The following is a 21,041-nucleotide window of genomic DNA, read 5'->3' as shown; positions in this document are numbered from 1 at the left end:
CGTGACCTGTCGAAATTTCTCCAGATGGTCAGAAATGGACATTTTTTAATGTTTAATTTTTTGACTGCAAATGACTATTCCGTGTAAATTATCACTTTTGGAACAAAAGTAAGTGTGCTTAGAGTCACTTTAATGCCTGAATATGGTCGAAATAGAAGCTTCTGAAGAGGAGAAAAAGTCTGTAATAATGGCAATTTTGGTCACATTGAGGCTTTAAAAAGAAGTTATTCAACATGAGGCACATTCCATATGACATTTTGAATCAATTTTTCTACAGTCCAAAAAATCAATTTTCTGATGAAAAAAGATGACCGTGACCTGTCGAAATTTCTCCAGATTGTCAGAAATGGAAATTTTTTAATGTTAATTTTTTGACTGCAAATGACTATTCCATGTAAATTATCACTTTTGGAACACAAATAAGTGTGTTTAGAGTTACTTTAATGCCTGAAATTGGTCGAAATAGAAGCTTCTGAATAGGAGAAAAAGTCTATAATAATGGCAATTTTGGTCACATTGAGGCTTTAAAAATTAGTTATTCAACATGAGGCACAATCCAAATGATATTTTGAGTCAATTTTTCTACAGTCCAAAAAATCAATTTTCTGAAGAAAAACGATGACCCGTGACCTGTCGAAATTTCTCCAGATGGTCAGAAATGGAAATTTTTAAATGTTTAATTTTTTGACTGAAAATGACTATTCCATGTAAATAATCACTTTTGGAACAAAAATAAGTGTGTTTAAGTCACTTTAATGCCTGAAATTGGTCGAAATAGAAGCTTCTGAATAGGAGAAAAAGTCTGTAATAATGGCAATTTTGGTCACATTGAGGCTTTAAAAAGAAGTTATTCAACATGAGGCACATTCCAAATGACATTTTGAATCAATTTTTCTACAGTCCAAAAAATCAATTTTCTGATGAAAAATGATGACCCGTGACCTGTCGAAATTTCTCCAGATGGTCAGAAATGGACATTTTTTAATGTTTAATTTTTTGACTGCAAATGACTATTCCGTGTAAATTATCACTTTTGGAACAAAAATAAGTGTGCTTAGAGTCACTTTAATGCATGAATATGGTCGAAATAGAAGCTTCTGAATAGGAGAAAAGGTCTATAATAATGGCAATTTTGGTCACATTGAGGCTTTAAAAAAAAGTTATTCAACATGAGGCACATTCCATATGACATTTTGAATCAATTTTTCTACAGTCCAAAAAATCAATTTTCTGATGAAAAAAGATGACCGTGACCTGTCGAAATTTCTCCAGATGGTCAGAAATGGAAATTTTTCAATGTTTAATTTTTTGACTGAAAATGACTATTCCATGTAAATAATCACTTTTGGAACAAAAATTAGTGTGTTTAAGTCACTTTAATGCCTGAAATTGGTCAAAATAGAAGCTTCTGAATAGGAGAAAAAGTCTGTAATAATGGCAATTTTGGTCACATTGAGGCTTTAAAAAGTAGTTATTCAACATGAGGCACATTCCAAATGACATTTTGAATCAATTTTTCTACAGTCCAAAAAATCCATTTTCTAATGAAAAACGATGACCCGTGACCTGTCGAAATTTCTCCAGATGGTCAGAAATGTAAATTTTTTAATGTTTAATTTTTTGACTGCAAATAACTATTCCATGTAAATTATCACTTTTGGAACAAAAATAAGTGTGCTTAGAGTCACTTTAATGCCTGAAATTGGTCGAAATAGAAGCTTCTGAATAGGAGAAAAAGTCTATAATAATGGCAATTTTGGTCACATTGAGGCTTTAAAAAGAAGTTATTCAACATGAGGCACATTCCAAATGACATTTTGAATCAATTTTTCTACAGTCCAAAAAATCAATTTTCTGATGAAAAATGATGACCCGTGACCTGTCGAAATTTCTCCAGATCGTCAGAAATGGAAATTTTTTAATGTTTAATTTTTTGACTGTAAATGACTATTCCATGTAAATTATCACTTTTGGAACAAAAGTAAGTGTGCTTAGAGTCACTTTAATGCCTGAAATTGGTCGAAATAGAAGCTTCTGAATAGGAGAAAAAGTCTGTAATAATGGCAATTTTGGTCACATTGAGGCTTGAAAAATTAGTTATTCAACATGAGGCACAATCCAAATGATATTTTGAGTCAATTTTTCTACAGTCCAAAAAATCAATTTTCTGATGAAAAACGATGACCCGTGACCTGTCAAAATTTCTCCAGATTGTCAGAAATGGAAATTTTTTAATGTTTAATTTTTTGACTGCAAATGACTATTCCATGTAAATGATCACTTTTGGAACAAAAATAAGTGTGTTTAGAGTTACTTTAATGCCTGAAATTGGTCGAAATAGAAGCTTCTGAATAGGAGAAAAAGTCTATAATAATGGCAATTTTGGTCACATTGAGGCTTTAAAAAGAAGTTATTCAACATGAGGCACATTCCAAATGACATTTTGAATCAATTTTTCTACAGTCCAAAAAATCAATTTTCTGATGAAAAACGATGACCGTGACCTGTCGAAATTTCTCCAGATGGTCAGAAATTGAAATTTTTCAATGTTTAACTTTTTGACTGAAAATGACTATTCCATGTAAATAATCACTTTTGGAACAAATATAAGTGTGTTTAAGTCACTTTAATGCCTGAAATTGGTTGAAATAGAAGCTTCTGAATAGGAGAAAAAGTCTGTAATAATGGCAATTTTGGTCACATCGAGGCTTTAAAAAGTAGTTATTCAACATGAGGCACATTCCAAATGACATTTTGAATCAATTTTTCTACAGTCCAAAAAAAACAATTTTCTGATGAAAAACGATGACCCGTGACCTGTCGAAATTTCTCCAGATTGTCAGAAATGGAAATTTTTTAATGTTTAATTTTTTGACTGCAAATGACTATTCCATGTAAATGATCACTTTTGGAACAAAAATAAGTGTGTTTAGAGTTACTTTAATGCCTGAAATTGGTCGAAATAGAAGCTTCTGAATAGGAGAAAAAGTCTATATTAATGGCAATTTTGGTCACATTGAGGCTTTAAAAAGAAGTTATTCAACATGAGGCACATTCCAAATGACATTTTGAATCAATTTTTCTACAGTCCAAAAAATCCATTTTCTGATGAAAAACGATGACCCGTGACCTGTCGAAATTTCTCCAGATGGTCAGAAATGGAAATTTTTTAATGTTTAATTTTTTGACTGCAAATGACTATTCCGTGTAAATTATCACTTTTGGAACAAAAATAAGTGTGTTTAGAGTCACTTTAATGCCTGAAATTGGTCGAAATAGAAGCTTCTGAATAGGAGAAAAAGTCTATAATAATGGCAATTTTGGTCATAATGAGGCTTTAAAAAGAAGTTATTCAACATAAGGCACATTCCAAATGACATTTTGAATCAATTTTTCTACAGTCGAAAAAATCAATTTTCTGATGAAAAACGATGACCCGTGACCTGTCGAAATTTCTCCAGATGGTCAGAAATTGAAATTTTTCAATGTTTAAGTTTTTTGACTGAAAATGACTATTCCATGAAAATAATCACTTTTGGAACAAAAATAGGTGTGTTTAAGTCACTTTAATGCCTGAAATTGGTCGAAATAGAAGCTTCTGAATAGGAGAAAAAGTCTATAATAATGGCAATTTTGGTCACATTGAGGCTTTAAAAAGAAGTTATTCAACATGAGGCACATTCCAAATGACATTTTGAATCAATTTTTCTACAGTCCAAAAAATCAATTTTCTGATGAAAAACGATGACCGTGACCAGTCGAAATTTCTCCAGATGGTCAGAAATTGAAATTTTTCAATGTTTAACTTTTTGACTGAAAATGACTATTCCATGTAAATAATCACTTTTGGAACAAAAGTAAGTGTGCTTAGAGTCACTTTAATGCCTGAAATTGGTCGAAATAGAAGCTTCTGAATAGGAGAAAAAGTCTGTAATAATGGCAATTTTGGTCACATTGAGGCTTTAAAAATTAGTTATTCAACATGAGGCACATTCCAAATGATATTTTGAGTCAATTTTTCTACAGTCCAAAAAATCAATTTTCTGATGAAAAACGATGACCCGTGACCTGTCGAAATTTCTCCAGATGGTCAGCAATGTAAATTTTTTAATGTTTAATTTTTTGACTGCAAATGACTATTCCATGTAAATTATCACTTTTGGAACAAAAATAAGTTGGTTTAGAGTCACTAATGCCTGAAATTTGTCAAAAATGAAGCTTCTGAATATGAGAATAAGTCTGTAATAATGGCAATTTTGGTCACATTGAGGCTTTAAAAAGTAGTTATTCAACATGAGGCACATTCCAAATGACATTTTGAATCAATTTTTCTACAGTCCAAAAAATCAATTTTCGATGAAAAACGATGACCCGTGACCTGTCGAAATTTCTCCGGATGGTCAGAAATGGAAATTTTTTAATGTTTAATTTTTTGACTGCAAATGACTATTCCGTGTAAATTATCACTTTTGGAGCAAAAGTAAGTGTGCTTAGAGTCACTTTAATGCCTGAATATGGTCGAAATAGAAGCTTCTGAATAGGAGAAAAAGTCTGTAATAATGGCAATTTTGGTCACATTGAGGCTTTAAAAATTAGTTATTAAACATGAGGCACATTCCCAATGATATTTTGAGTCAATTTTTCTACAGTCCAAAAAATCAATTTTCTGATGAAAAACGACGACCCGTGACCTGTCGAAATTTCTCCAGATGGTCAAAAATGGAAATTTTTTCAATGTTTAAGTTTTTTGACTGAAAATGACTATTCCATGTAAATAATCACTTTTGGAACAAAAATAAGTGTGTTTAAGTCACTTTAATGACTGAAATTGGTCGAAATAGAAGCTTCTGAATAGGAGAAAAAGTCTGTAATAATGGCAATTTTGGTCACATTGAGGCTTTAAAAAGTAGTTATTCAACATGAGGCACATTCCAAATGACATTTTGAATCAATTTTTCTACAGTCCAAAAAATCAATTTTCTGATGAAAAACGATGACCCGTGACCTGTCGAAATTTCTCCAGATTGTCAGAAATGGAAATTTTTTAATGTTTAATTTTTTGACTGTAAATGACTATTCCGTGTAAATTATCAATTTTGGAACAAAAAAAAGTGTGTTTAGAGTCACTTTAATGCCTGAAATTGGTCGAAATAGAAGCTTCTGAATAGGAGAAAAAGTCTATAATAATGGCAATTTTGGTCACATTGAGGCTTTAAAAAGAAGTTATTCAACATGAGGCACATTCCATATGACATTTTGAATCAATTTTTCTACAGTCCAAAAAATCAATTTTCTGATGAAAAAAGATGACCGTGACCTGTCGAAATTTCTCCAGATTGTCAGAAATGGAAATTTTTTAATGTTAATTCTTTGACTGCAAATGACTATTCCATGTAAATTATCACTTTTGGAACACAAATAAGTGTGTTTAGAGTTACTTTAATGCCTGAAATTGGTCGAAATAGAAGCTTCTGAATAGGAGAAAAAGTCTATAATAATGGCAATTTTGGTCACATTGAGGCTTTAAAAAGAAGTTATTCAACATGAGGCACATTCCAAATGACATTTTGAATCAATTTTTCTACAGTCCCAAAAATCAATTTTCTGATGAAAAACGATGACCCGTGACCTGTCGAAATTTCTCCAGATCGTCAGAAATGGAAATTTTTTAATGTTTAATTTTTTGACTGTAAATGACTATTCCATGTAAATTATCACTTTTGGAACAAAAGTAAGTGTGCTTAGAGTCACTTTAATGCCTGAAATTGGTCGTAATAGAAGCTTCTGAATAGGAGAAAAAGTCTGTAATAATGGCAATTTTGGTCACATTGAGGCTTTAAAAATTAGTTATTCAACATGAGGCACAATCCAAATGATATTTTGAGTCAATTTTTCTACAGTCCAAAAAATCAATTTTCTGAAGAAAAACGATGACCCGTGACCTGTCGAAATTTCTCCAGATGGTCAGAAATGGAAATTTTTAAATGTTTAATTTTTTGACTGAAAATGACTATTCCATGTAAATAATCACTTTTGGAACAAAAATAAGTGTGTTTAAGTCACTTTAATGCCTGAAATTGGTCGAAATAGAAGCTTCTGAATAGGAGAAAAAGTCTGTAATAATGGCAATTTTGGTCACATTGAGGCTTTAAAAAGAAGTTATTCAACATGAGGCACATTCCAAATGACATTTTGAATCAATTTTTCTACAGTCCAAAAAATCAATTTTCTGATGAAAAATGATGACCCGTGACCTGTCGAAATTTCTCCAGATGGTCAGAAATGGACATTTTTTAATGTTTAATTTTTTGACTGCAAATGACTATTCCGTGTAAATTATCACTTTTGGAACAAAAATAAGTGTGCTTAGAGTCACTTTAATGCATGAATATGGTCGAAATAGAAGCTTCTGAATAGGAGAAAAGGTCTATAATAATGGCAATTTTGGTCACATTGAGGCTTTAAAAAAAAGTTATTCAACATGAGGCACATTCCATATGACATTTTGAATCAATTTTTCTACAGTCCAAAAAATCAATTTTCTGATGAAAAAAGATGACCGTGACCTGTCGAAATTTCTCCAGATGGTCAGAAATGGAAATTTTTCAATGTTTAATTTTTTGACTGAAAATGACTATTCCATGTAAATAATCACTTTTGGAACAAAAATAAGTGTTTTTAAGTCACTTTAATGCCTGAAATTGGTCAAAATAGAAGCTTCTGAATAGGAGAAAAAGTCTGTAATAATGGCAATTTTGGTCACATTGAGGCTTTAAAAAGAAGTTATTCAACATGAGGCACATTCCAAATGACATTTTGAATCAATTTTTCTACAGTCCAAAAAATCAATTTTCTGATGAAAAATGATGACCCGTGACTTGTCGAAATTTCTCCAGATGGTCAGAAATGGACATTTTTTAATGTTTAATTTTTTGACTGCAAATGACTATTCCGTGTAAATTATCACTTTTGGAACAAAAATAAGTGTGTTTAAGTCACTTTAATGACTGAAATTGGTCGAAATAGAAGCTTCTGAATAGGAGAAAAAGTCTGTAATAATGGCAATTTTGGTCACATTGAGGCTTTAAAAAGTAGTTATTCAACATGAGGCACATTCCAAATGACATTTTGAATCAATTTTTCCAAAGTCCAAAAAATCAATTTTCTGATGAAATACGATGACCCGTGACCTGTCGAAATTTCTCCAGATTGTCAGAAATGGAAATTTTTTAATGTTTAATTTTTTGACTGTAAATGACTATTCCATGTAAATTATCACTTTTGGAACAAAAGTAAGTGTGCTTAGAGTCACTTTAATGCCTGAAATTGGTCGAAATAGAAGCTTCTGAATAGGAGAAAAAGTCTGTAATAATGGCAATTTTGGTCACATTGAGGCTTGAAAAATTAGTTATTCAACATGAGGCACAATCCAAATGATATTTTGAGTCAATTTTTCTACAGTCCAAAAAATCAATTTTCTGATGAAAAACGATGACCCGTGACCTGTCGAAATTTCTCCAGATGGTCAGAAATGGAAATTTTTAAATGTTTAATTTTTTGACTGAAAATGACTATTCCATGTAAATAATCACTTTTGGAACAAAAAAAAGTGTGTTTAAGTCACTTTAATGCCTGAAATTGGTCGAAATAGAAGCTTCTGAATAGGAGAAAAAGTCTGTAATAATGGCAATTTTGGTCACATTGAGGCTTTAAAAAGAAGTTATTCAACATGAGGCACATTCCAAATGACATTTTGAATCAATTTTTCTACAGTCCAAAAAATCAATTTTCTGATGAAAAATGATGACCCGTGACCAGTCGAAATTTCTCCAGATGGTCAGAAATGGACATTTTTTAATGTTTAATTTTTTGACTGCAAATGACTATTCCGTGTAAATTATCACTTTTGGAACAAAAATAAGTGTGCTTAGAGTCACTTTAATGCCTGAATATGGTCGAAATAGAAGCTTCTGAAGAGGAGAAAAAGTCTGTAATAATGGCAATTTTGGTCAAATTGAGGCTTTAAAAATTAGTTATTAAACATGAGGCACATTCCAAATGATATTTTGAGTCAATTTTTCTACAGTCCAAAAAATCAATTTTCTGATGAAAAACGACGACCCGTGACCTGTCGAAATTTCTCCAGATGGTCAGAAATGGAAATTTTTTCAATGTTTACGTTTTTTGACTGAAAATGACTATTCCATCTAAATAATCACTTTTGGAACAAAAATAAGTGTGTTTAAGTCACTTTAATGACTGAAATTGGTCGAAATAGAAGCTTCTGAATAGGAGAAAAAGTCTGTAATAATGGCAATTTTGGTCACATTGAGGCTTTAAAAAGAAGTTATTCAACATGAGGCACATTCCAAATGACATTTTGAATCAATTTTTCTACAGTCCAAAAAATCAATTTTCTGATGAAAAATGATGACCCGTGACCTGTCGAAATTTCTCCAGATGGTCAGAAATGGACATTTTTTAATGTTTAATTTTTTGACTGCAAATGACTATTCCGTGTAAATTATCACTTTTGGAACAAAAATAAGTGTGCTTAGAGTCACTTTAATGCCTGAATATGGTTGAAATAGAAGCTTCTGAAGAGGAGAAAAAGTCTGTAATAATGGCAATTTTGGTCACATTGAGGCTTTAAAAAGAAGTTATTCAACATGAGGCACATTCCATATGACATTTTGAATCAATTTTTCTACAGTCCAAAAAATCAATTTTCTGATGAAAAAAGATGACCGTGACCTGTCGAAATTTCTCCAGATTGTCAGAAATGGAAATTTTTTAATGTTAATTTTTTGACTGCAAATGACTATTCCATGTAAATTATCACTTTTGGAACACAAATAAGTGTGTTTAGAGTTACTTTAATGCCTGAAATTGGTCGAAATAGAAGCTTCTGAATAGGAGAAAAAGTCTATAATAATGGCAATTTTGGTCACATTGAGGCTTTAAAAAGTAGTTATTCAACATGAGGCACATTCCAAATGACATTTTGAATCAATTTTTCCAAAGTCCAAAAAATCAATTTTCTGATGAAATACGATGACCCGTGACCTGTCGAAATTTCTCCAGATTGTCAGAAATGGAAATTTTTTAATGTTTAATTTTTTGACTGTAAATGACTATTCCATGTAAATTATCACTTTTGGAACAAAAGTAAGTGTGCTTAGAGTCACTTTAATGCCTGAAATTGGTCGAAATAGAAGCTTCTGAATAGGAGAAAAAGTCTGTAATAATGGCAATTTTGGTCACATTGAGGCTTGAAAAATTAGTTATTCAACATGAGGCACAATCCAAATGATATTTTGAGTCAATTTTTCTACAGTCCAAAAAATCAATTTTCTGATGAAAAACGATGACCCGTGACCTGTCGAAATTTCTCCAGATGGTCAGAAATGGAAATTTTTAAATGTTTAATTTTTTGACTGAAAATGACTATTCCATGTAAATAATCACTTTTGGAACAAAAAAAAGTGTGTTTAAGTCACTTTAATGCCTGAAATTGGTCGAAATAGAAGCTTCTGAATAGGAGAAAAAGTCTGTAATAATGGCAATTTTGGTCACATTGAGGCTTTAAAAAGAAGTTATTCAACATGAGGCACATTCCAAATGACATTTTGAATCAATTTTTCTACAGTCCAAAAAATCAATTTTCTGATGAAAAATGATGACCCGTGACCTGTCGAAATTTCTCCAGATGGTCAGAAATGGACATTTTTTAATGTTTAATTTTTTGACTGCAAATGACTATTCCGTGTAAATTATCACTTTTGGAACAAAAATAAGTGTGCTTAGAGTCACTTTAATGCCTGAATATGGTCGAAATAGAAGCTTCTGAAGAGGAGAAAAAGTCTGTAATAATGGCAATTTTGGTCAAATTGAGGCTTTAAAAATTAGTTATTAAACATGAGGCACATTCCAAATGATATTTTGAGTCAATTTTTCTACAGTCCAAAAAATCAATTTTCTGATGAAAAACGACGACCCGTGACCTGTCGAAATTTCTCCAGATGGTCAGAAATGGAAATTTTTTCAATGTTTACGTTTTTTGACTGAAAATGACTATTCCATCTAAATAATCACTTTTGGAACAAAAATAAGTGTGTTTAAGTCACTTTAATGACTGAAATTGGTCGAAATAGAAGCTTCTGAATAGGAGAAAAAGTCTGTAATAATGGCAATTTTGGTCACATTGAGGCTTTAAAAAGAAGTTATTCAACATGAGGCACATTCCAAATGACATTTTGAATCAATTTTTCTACAGTCCAAAAAATCAATTTTCTGATGAAAAATGATGACCCGTGACCTGTCGAAATTTCTCCAGATGGTCAGAAATGGACATTTTTTAATGTTTAATTTTTTGACTGCAAATGACTATTCCGTGTAAATTATCACTTTTGGAACAAAAATAAGTGTGCTTAGAGTCACTTTAATGCCTGAATATGGTTGAAATAGAAGCTTCTGAAGAGGAGAAAAAGTCTGTAATAATGGCAATTTTGGTCACATTGAGGCTTTAAAAAGAAGTTATTCAACATGAGGCACATTCCATATGACATTTTGAATCAATTTTTCTACAGTCCAAAAAATCAATTTTCTGATGAAAAAAGATGACCGTGACCTGTCGAAATTTCTCCAGATTGTCAGAAATGGAAATTTTTTAATGTTAATTTTTTGACTGCAAATGACTATTCCATGTAAATTATCACTTTTGGAACACAAATAAGTGTGTTTAGAGTTACTTTAATGCCTGAAATTGGTCGAAATAGAAGCTTCTGAATAGGAGAAAAAGTCTATAATAATGGCAATTTTGGTCACATTGAGGCTTTAAAAATTAGTTATTCAACATGAGGCACAATCCAAATGATATTTTGAGTCAATTTTTCTACAGTCCAAAAAATCAATTTTCTGAAGAAAAACGATGACCCGTGACCTGTCGAAATTTCTCCAGATGGTCAGAAATGGAAATTTTTAAATGTTTAATTTTTTGACTGAAAATGACTATTCCATGTAAATAATCACTTTTGGAACAAAAATAAGTGTGTTTAAGTCACTTTAATGCCTGAAATTGGTCGAAATAGAAGCTTCTGAATAGGAGAAAAAGTCTGTAATAATGGCAATTTTGGTCACATTGAGGCTTTAAAAAGAAGTTATTCAACATGAGGCACATTCCAAATGACATTTTGAATCAATTTTTCTACAGTCCAAAAAATCAATTTTCTGATGAAAAATGATGACCCGTGACCTGTCGAAATTTCTCCAGATGGTCAGAAATGGACATTTTTTAATGTTTAATTTTTTGACTGCAAATGACTATTCCGTGTAAATTATCACTTTTGGAACAAAAATAAGTGTGCTTAGAGTCACTTTAATGCATGAATATGGTCGAAATAGAAGCTTCTGAATAGGAGAAAAGGTCTATAATAATGGCAATTTTGGTCACATTGAGGCTTTAAAAAAAAGTTATTCAACATGAGGCACATTCCATATGACATTTTGAATCAATTTTTCTACAGTCCAAAAAATCAATTTTCTGATGAAAAAAGATGACCGTGACCTGTCGAAATTTCTCCAGATGGTCAGAAATGGAAATTTTTCAATGTTTAATTTTTTGACTGAAAATGACTATTCCATGTAAATAATCACTTTTGGAACAAAAATAAGTGTGTTTAAGTCACTTTAATGCCTGAAATTGGTCAAAATAGAAGCTTCTGAATAGGAGAAAAAGTCTGTAATAATGGCAATTTTGGTCACATTGAGGCTTTAAAAAGTAGTTATTCAACATGAGGCACATTCCAAATGACATTTTGAATCAATTTTTCTACAGTCCAAAAAATCCATTTTCTAATGAAAAACGATGACCCGTGACCTGTCGAAATTTCTCCAGATGGTCAGAAATGTAAATTTTTTAATGTTTAATTTTTTGACTGCAAATAACTATTCCATGTAAATTATCACTTTTGGAACAAAAGTAAGTGTGCTTAGAGTCACTTTAATGCCTGAAATTGGTCGAAATAGAAGCTTCTGAATAGGAGAAAAAGTCTGTAATAATGGCAATTTTGGTCACATTGAGGCTTGAAAAATTAGTTATTCAACATGAGGCACAATCCAAATGATATTTTAAGTCAATTTTTCTACAGTCCAAAAAATCAATTTTCTGATGAAAAACGATGACCCGTGACCTGTCAAAATTTCTCCAGATGGTCAGAAATGGACATTTTTTAATGTTTAATTTTTTGACTGCAAATGACTATTCCGTGTAAATTATCACTTTTGGAACAAAAATAAGTGTGCTTAGAGTCACTTTAATGCCTGAATATGGTCGAAATAGAAGCTTCTGAAGAGGAGAAAAAGTCTGTAATAATGGCAATTTTGGTCACATTGAGGCTTTAAAAATTAGTTATTAAACATGAGGCACATTCCAAATGATATTTTGAGTCAATTTTTCTACAGTCCAAAAAATCAATTTTCTGATGAAAAACGACGACCCGTGACCTGTCGAAATTTCTCCAGATGGTCAGAAATGGAAATTTTTTCAATGTTTACGTTTTTTGACTGAAAATGACTATTCCATCTAAATAATCACTTTTGGAACAAAAATAAGTGTGTTTAAGTCACTTTAATGACTGAAATTGGTCGAAATAGAAGCTTCTGAATAGGAGAAAAAGTCTGTAATAATGGCAATTTTGGTCACATTGAGGCTTTAAAAAGTAGTTATTCAACATGAGGCACATTCCAAATGACATTTTGAATCAATTTTTCTACAGTCCAAAAAATCAATTTTCTGATAAAATACGATGACCCGTGACCTGTCGAAATTTCTCCAGATTGTCAGAAATGGAAATTTTTTAATGTTTAATTTTTTGACTGTAAATGACTATTCCATGTAAATTATCACTTGTGGAACAAAAGTAAGTGTGCTTAGAGTCACTTTAATGCCTGAAATTGGTCGAAATAGAAGCTTCTGAATAGGAGAAAAAGTCTGTAATAATGGCAATTTTGGTCACATTGAGGCTTGAAAAATTAGTTATTCAACATGAGGCACAATCCAAATGATATTTTGAGTCAATTTTTCTACAGTCCAAAAAATCAATTTTCTGATGAAAAACGATGACCCGTGACCTGTCGAAATTTCTCCAGATGATCAGAAATGGAAATTTTTAAATGTTTAATTTTTTGACTGAAAATGACTATTCCATGTAAATAATCACTTTTGGAACAAAAATAAGTGTGTTTAAGTCACTTTAATGCCTGAAATTGGTCGAAATAGAAGCTTCTGAATAGGAGAAAAAGTCTGTAATAATGGCAATTTTGGTCACATTGAGGCTTTAAAAAGAAGTTATTCAACATGAGGCACATTCCAAATGACATTTTGAATCAATTTTTAGACAGTCCAAAAAATCCATTTTCTGATGAAAAATGATGACCCGTGACCTGTCGAAATTTCTCCAGATGGTCAGAAATGGACATTTTTTAATGTTTAATTTTTTGACTGCAAATGACTATTCCGTGTAAATTATCACTTTTGGAACAAAAATAAGTGTGCTTAGAGTCACTTTAATGCCTGAATATAGTCGAAATAGAAGCTTCTGAAGAGGAGAAAAAGTCTGTAATAATGGCAATTTTGGTCACATTGAGGCTTTAAAAATTAGTTATTAAACATGAGGCACATTCCAAATGATATTTTGAGTCAATTTTTCTACAGTCCAAAAAATCAATTTTCTGATGAAAAACGACGACCCGTGACCTGTCGAAATTTCTCCAGATGGTCAGAAATGGAAATTTTTTCAATGTTTACGTTTTTTGACTGAAAATGACTATTCCATCTAAATAATCACTTTTGGAACAAAAATAAGTGTGTTTAAGTCACTTTAATGACTGAAATTGGTCGAAATAGAAGCTTCTGAATAGGAGAAAAAGTCTGTAATAATGGCAATTTTGGTCACATTGAGGCTTTAAAAAGTAGTTATTCAACATGAGGCACATTCCAAATGACATTTTGAATCAATTTTTCTACAGTCCAAAAAATCAATTTTCTGATAAAATACGATGACCCGTGACCTGTCGAAATTTCTCCAGATTGTCAGAAATGGAAATTTTTTAATGTTTAATTTTTTGACTGTAAATGACTATTCCATGTAAATTATCGCTTGTGGAACAAAAGTAAGTGTGCTTAGAGTCACTTTAATGCCTGAAATTGGTCGAAATAGAAGCTTCTGAATAGGAGAAAAAGTCTGTAATAATGGCAATTTTGGTCACATTGAGGCTTGAAAAATTAGTTATTCAACATGAGGCACAATCCAAATGATATTTTGAGTCAATTTTTCTACAGTCCAAAAAATCAATTTTCTGATGAAAAACGATGACCCGTGACCTGTCGAAATTTCTCCAGATGATCAGAAATGGAAATTTTTAAATGTTTAATTTTTTGACTGAAAATGACTATTCCATGTAAATAATCACTTTTGGAACAAAAATAAGTGTGTTTAAGTCACTTTAATGCCTGAAATTGGTCGAAATAGAAGCTTCTGAATAGGAGAAAAAGTCTGTAATAATGGCAATTTTGGTCACATTGAGGCTTTAAAAAGAAGTTATTCAACATGAGGCACATTCCAAATGACATTTTGAATCAATTTTTAGACAGTCCAAAAAATCCATTTTCTGATGAAAAATGATGACCCGTGACCTGTCGAAATTTCTCCAGATGGTCAGAAATGGACATTTTTTAATGTTTAATTTTTTGACTGCAAATGACTATTCCGTGTAAATTATCACTTTTGGAACAAAAATAAGTGTGCTTAGAGTCACTTTAATGCCTGAATATGGTCGAAATAGAAGCTTCTGAAGAGGAGAAAAAGTCTGTAATAATGGCAATTTTGGTCACATTGAGGCTTTAAAAATTAGTTATTAAACATGAGGCACATTCCAAATGATATTTTGAGTCAATTTTTCTACAGTCCAAAAAATCAATTTTCTGATGAAAAACGACGACCCGTGACCTGTCGAAATTTCTCCAGATGGTCAGAAATGGAAATTTTTTCAATGTTTACGTTTTTTGACTGAAAATGACTATTCCATCTAAATAATCACTTTTGGAACAAAAATAAGTGTGTTTAAGTCACTTTAATGACTGAAATTGGTCGAAATAGAAGCTTCTGAATAGGAGAAAAAGTCTGTAATAATGGCAATTTTGGTCACATTGAGGCTTTAAAAAGAAGTTATTCAACATGAGGCACATTCCAAATGACATTTTGAATCAATTTTTCTACAGTCCAAAAAATCAATTTTCTGATGAAAAATGATGACCCGTGACCTGTCGAAATTTCTCCAGATGGTCAGAAATGGACATTTTTTAATGTTTAATTTTTTGACTGCAAATGACTATTCCGTGTAAATTATCACTTTTGGAACAAAAATAAGTGTGCTTAGAGTCACTTTAATGCCTGAATATGGTCGAAATAGAAGCTTCTGAAGAGGAGAAAAAGTCTGTAATAATGGCAATTTTGGTCACATTGAGGCTTTAAAAATTAGTTATTAAACATGAGGCACATTCCAAATGATATTTTGAGTCAATTTTTCTACAGTCCAAAAAATCAATTTTCTGATGAAAAACGACGACCCGTGACCTGTCGAAATTTCTCCAGATGGTCAGAAATTGAAATTTTTTCAATGTTTACGTTTTTTGACTGAAAATGACTATTCCATCTAAATAATCACTTTTGGAACAAAAATAAGTGTGTTTAAGTCACTTTAATGACTGAAATTGGTCGAAATAGAAGCTTCTGAATAGGAGAAAAAGTCTGTAATAATGGCAATTTTGGTCACATTGAGGCTTTAAAAAGTAGTTATTCAACATGAGGCACATTCCAAATGACATTTTGAATCAATTTTTCTACAGTCCAAAAAATCAATTTTCTGATGAAATACGATGACCCGTGACCTGTCGAAATTTCTCCAGATTGTCAGAAATGGAAATTTTTTAATGTTTAATTTTTTGACTGCAAATGACTATTCCGTGTAAATTATCAATTTTGGAACAAAAAAAAGTGTGTTTAGAGTCACTTTAATGCCTGAAATTGGTCGAAATAGAAGCTTCTGAATAGGAGAAAAGGTCTATAATAATGGCAATTTTGGTCACATTGAGGCTTTAAAAAGAAGTTATTCAACATGAGGCACATTCCATATGACATTTTGAATCAATTTTTCTACAGTCCAAAAAATCAATTTTCTGATGAAAAAAGATGACCGTGACCTGTCGAAATTTCTCCAGATGGTCAGAAATGGAAATTTTTCAATGTTTAATTTTTTGACTGAAAATGACTATTCCATGTAAATAATCACTTTTGGAACAAAAATAAGTGTGTTTAAGTCACTTTAATGCCTGAAATTGGTCAACATAGAAGCTTCTGAATAGGAGAAAAAGTCTGTAATAATGGCAATTTTGGTCACATTGAGGCTTTAAAAAGTAGTTATTCAACATGAGGCACATTCCAAATGACATTTTGAATCAATTTTTATACAGTCCAAAAAATCCATTTTCTGATGAAAAACGATGACCCGTGACCTGTCGAAATTTCTCCAGAATGTCAGAAATGGAAATTTTTTAATGTTTAATTTTTTGACTGCAAATGACTATTCCGTGTAAATTATCAATTTTGGAACAAAAAAAAGTGTGTTTAGAGTCACTTTAATGCCTGAAATTGGTCGAAATAGAAGCTTCTGAATAGGAGAAAAGGTCTATAATAATGGCAATTTTGGTCACATTGAGGCTTTAAAAAGAAGTTATTCAACATGAGGCACATTCCATATGACATTTTGAATCAATTTTTCTACAGTCCAAAAAATCAATTTTCTGATGAAAAAAGATGACCGTGACCTGTCGAAATTTCTCCAGATGGTCAGAAATAGAAATTTTTAAATGTTTAATTTTTTGACTGAAAATGACTATTCCATGTAAATAATCACGTTTGGAACAAAAATAAGTGTGTTTAAGTCACTTTAATGCCTGAAATTGGTCGAAATAGAAGCTTCTGAATAGGAGAAAAAGTCTGTAATAATGGCAATTTTGGTCACATTGAGGCTTTAAAAAGTAGTTATTCAACATGAGGCACATTCCAAATGACATTTTGAATCAATTTTTCTACAGTCCAAAAAATCCATTTTCTGATGAAAAACGATGACCCGTGACCTGTCGAAATTTCTCCAGATGGTCAGAAATGTAAATTTTTTAATGTTTAATTTTTTGACTGCAAATAACTATTCCATGTAAATTATCACTTTTGGAACAAAAATAAGTGTGCTTAGAGTCACTTTAATGCCTGAAATTGGTCGAAATAGAAGCTTCTGAATAGGAGAAAAAGTCTATAATAATGGCAAATTTGGTCACATTAAGGCTTTAAAAAGAAGTTATTCAACATGAGGCACATTCCAAATGACATTTTGAATCAATTTTTTTACAGTCCAAAAAATCAATTTTCTGATGAAAAACGATGACCCGTGACCTGTCGAAATTTCTCCAGATCGTCAGAAATGGAAATTTTTTAATGTTTAATTTTTTGACTGTAAATGACTATTCCATGTAAATTATCACTTTTGGAACAAAAGTAAGTGTGCTTAGAGTCACTTTAATGCCTGAAATTGGTTGAAATAGAAGCTTCTGAATAGGAGAAAAAGTCTGTAATAATGGCAATTTTGGTCACATTGAGGCTTTAAAAATTAGTTATTCAACATGAGGCACAATCCAAATGATATTTTGAGACAATTTTTCTACAGTCCAAAAAATCAATTTTCTGATGAAAAACGATGACCCGTGACCTGTCGAAATTTCTCCAGATGGTCAGAAATGGAAATTTTTAAATGTTTAATTTTTTGACTGAAAATGACTATTCCATGTAAATAATCACTTTTGGAACAAAAATAAGTGTGTTTAAGTCACTTTAATGCCTGAAATTGGTCGAAATAGAAGCTTCTGAATAGGAGAAAAAGTCTGTAATAATGGCAATTTTGGTCACATTGAGGCTTTAAAAAGAAGTTATTCAACATGAGGCACATTCCAAATGACATTTTGAATCAATTTTTCTACAGTCCAAAAAATCAATTTTCTGATGAAAAACGATGACCCGTGACCTGTCGAAATTTCTCCAGATTGTCAGAAATGGAAATTTTTTAATGTTTAATTTTTTGACTGCAAATGACTATTCCGTGTAAATTATCAATTTTGGAACAAAAAAAAGTGTGTTTAGAGTCACTTTAATGCCTGAAATTGGTCGAAATAGAAGCTTCTGAATAGGAGAAAAGGTCTATAATAATGGCAATTTTGGTCACATTGAGGCTTTAAAAAGAAGTTATTCAACATGAGGCACATTCCATATGACATTTTGAATCAATTTTTCTACAGTCCAAAAAATCAATTTTCTGATGAAAAAAGATGACCGTGACCTGTCGAAATTTCTCCAGATGGTCAGAAATGGAAATCTTTCAATGTTTAATTTTTTGACTGAAAATGACTATTCCATGTAAATAATCACTTTTGGAACAAAAATAAGTGTGTTTAAGTCACTTTAATGCCTGAAATTGGTCAAAATAGAAGCTTCTGAATAGGAGAAAAAGTCTGTAATAATGGCAATTTTGGTCACATTGAGGCTTTAAAAAGTAGTTATTCAACATGAGGCACATTCCAAATGACATTTTGAATCAATTTTTATACAGTCCAAAAAATCCATTTTCTGATGAAAAACGATCACCCGTGACCTGTCGAAATTTCTCCAGATGGTCAGAAATGTAAATTTTTTAATGTTTAATTTTTGGACTGCAAATAACTATTCCATGTAAATTATCACTTTTGGAACAAAAATAAGTGTGCTTAGAGTCACTTTAATGCCTGAAATTGGTCGAAATAGAAGCTTCTGAATAGGAGAAAAAGTCTATAATAATGGCAATTTTGGTCACATTGAGGCTCTAAAAAGAAGTTATTCAACATGAGGCACATTCCAAATGACATTTTGAATCAATTTTTCTACAGTCCAAAAAATCGATTTTCTGATGAAAAACGATGACCCGTGACCTGTCGAAATTTCTCCAGATCGTCAGAAATGGAAATTTTTAAATGTTTAATTTTTTGACTGTAAATGACTATTCCATGTAAATTATCACTTTTGGAACAAAAGTAAGTGTGCTTAGAGTCACTTTAATGCCTGAAATTGGTCGAAATAGAAGCTTCTGAATAGGAGAAAAAGTCTGTAATAATGGCAATTTTGGTCACATTGAGGCTTTAAAAATTAGTTATTCAACATGAGGCACAATCCAAATGATATTTTGAGTCAATTTTTCTACAGTCCAAAAAATCAATTTTCTGATGAAAAACGATGACCCGTGACCTGTCGAAATTTCTCCAGATGGTCAGAAATGGAAATTTTTAAATGTTTAATTTTTTGACTGAAAATGACTATTCCATGTAAATAATCACTTTTGGAACAAAAATAAGTGTGTTTAAGTCACTTTAATGCCTGAAATTGCTCGAAATAGAAGCTTCTGAATAGGAGAAAAAGTCTGTAATAATGGCAATTTCGGTCACATTGAGGCTTTAAAAAGAAGTTATTCAACATGAGGCACATTCCAAATGACATTTTGAATCAATTTTTCTACAGTCCAAAAAATCAATTTTCTGATGAAAAATGATGACCCGTGACCTGTCGAAATTTCTCCAGATGGTCAGAAATGGACATTTTTTAATGTTTCATTTTTTGACTGCAAATGACTATTCCGTGTAAATTATCACTTTTGGAACAAAAATAAGTGTGCTTAGAGTCACTTTAATGCCTGAATATGGTCGAAATAGAAGCTTCTGAATAGGAGAAAAAGTCTGTAATAATGGCAATTTTGGTCACATTGAGGCTTTAAAAATTAGCTATTAAACATGAGGCACATTCCATATGAGATTTTGAATACATTTTTCTACAGTCCAAAAAATCAATTTTCTGATGAAAAAAGATGACCGTGACCTGTCGAAATTTCTCCAGATGGTCAGAAATGGAAATTTTTCAATGTTTAATTTTTTGACTGAAAATGACTATTCCATGTAAATAATCACTTTTGGGACAAAAATAAGTGTGTTTAAGTCACTTTAATGCCTTAAATTGGTCAAAATAGAAGCTTCTGAATAGGAGAAAAAGTCTGTAATAATGGCAATTTTGGTCACATTGAGGCTTTAAAAAGTAGTTATTCAACATGAGGCACATTCCAAATGACATTTTGAATCAATTTTTATACAGTCCAAAAAATCCATTTTCTGATGAAAAACGATGACCCGTGACCTGTCGAAATTTCTCCAGATGGTCAGAAATGTAAATTTTTTAATGTTTAATTTTTTGACTGCAAATAACTATTCCATGTAAATTATCACTTTTGGAACAAAAATAAGTGTGCTTAGAGTCACTTTAATGCCTGAAATTGGTCGAAATAGAAGCTTCTGAATAGGAGAAAAAGTCTATAATAATGGCAATTTTGGTCACATTGAGGCTTTAAAAAGAAGTTATTCAACATGAGGCACATTCCAAATGACATTTTGAATCAATTTTTCTACAGTCCAAAAAATCAATTTTCTGATGAAAAACGATGACCCGTGACCTTTCGAAATTTCTCCAGATCGTCAGAAATGGAAATTTTTTAATGTTTAATTTTTTGACTGTAAATGACTATTCCATGTAAATTATCACTTTTGGAACAAAAGTAAGTGTGCTTAGAGTCACTTTAATGCCTGAAATTGGTCGAAATAGAAGCTTCTGAATAGGAGAAAAAGTCTGTAATAATGGCAATTTTGGTCACATTGAGGCTTTAAAAATTAGTTATTCAACATGAGGCACAATCCAAATGATATTTTGAGTCAATTTTTCTACAGTCCAAAAAATCAATTTTCTGATGAAAAACGATGACCCGTGACCTGTCGAAATTTCTCCAGATGGTCAGAAATGGAAATTTTTAAATGTTTAATTTTTTGACTGAAAATGACTATTCCATGTAAATAATCACTTTTG

This window comes from Triturus cristatus, chromosome 9, assembly GCF_964204655.1.
Source record: "Triturus cristatus chromosome 9, aTriCri1.1, whole genome shotgun sequence".
In the NCBI taxonomy this organism is placed as follows: domain Eukaryota; kingdom Metazoa; phylum Chordata; class Amphibia; order Caudata; family Salamandridae; genus Triturus; species Triturus cristatus.
Note: the sequence above shows the minus strand (reverse complement) of the source record.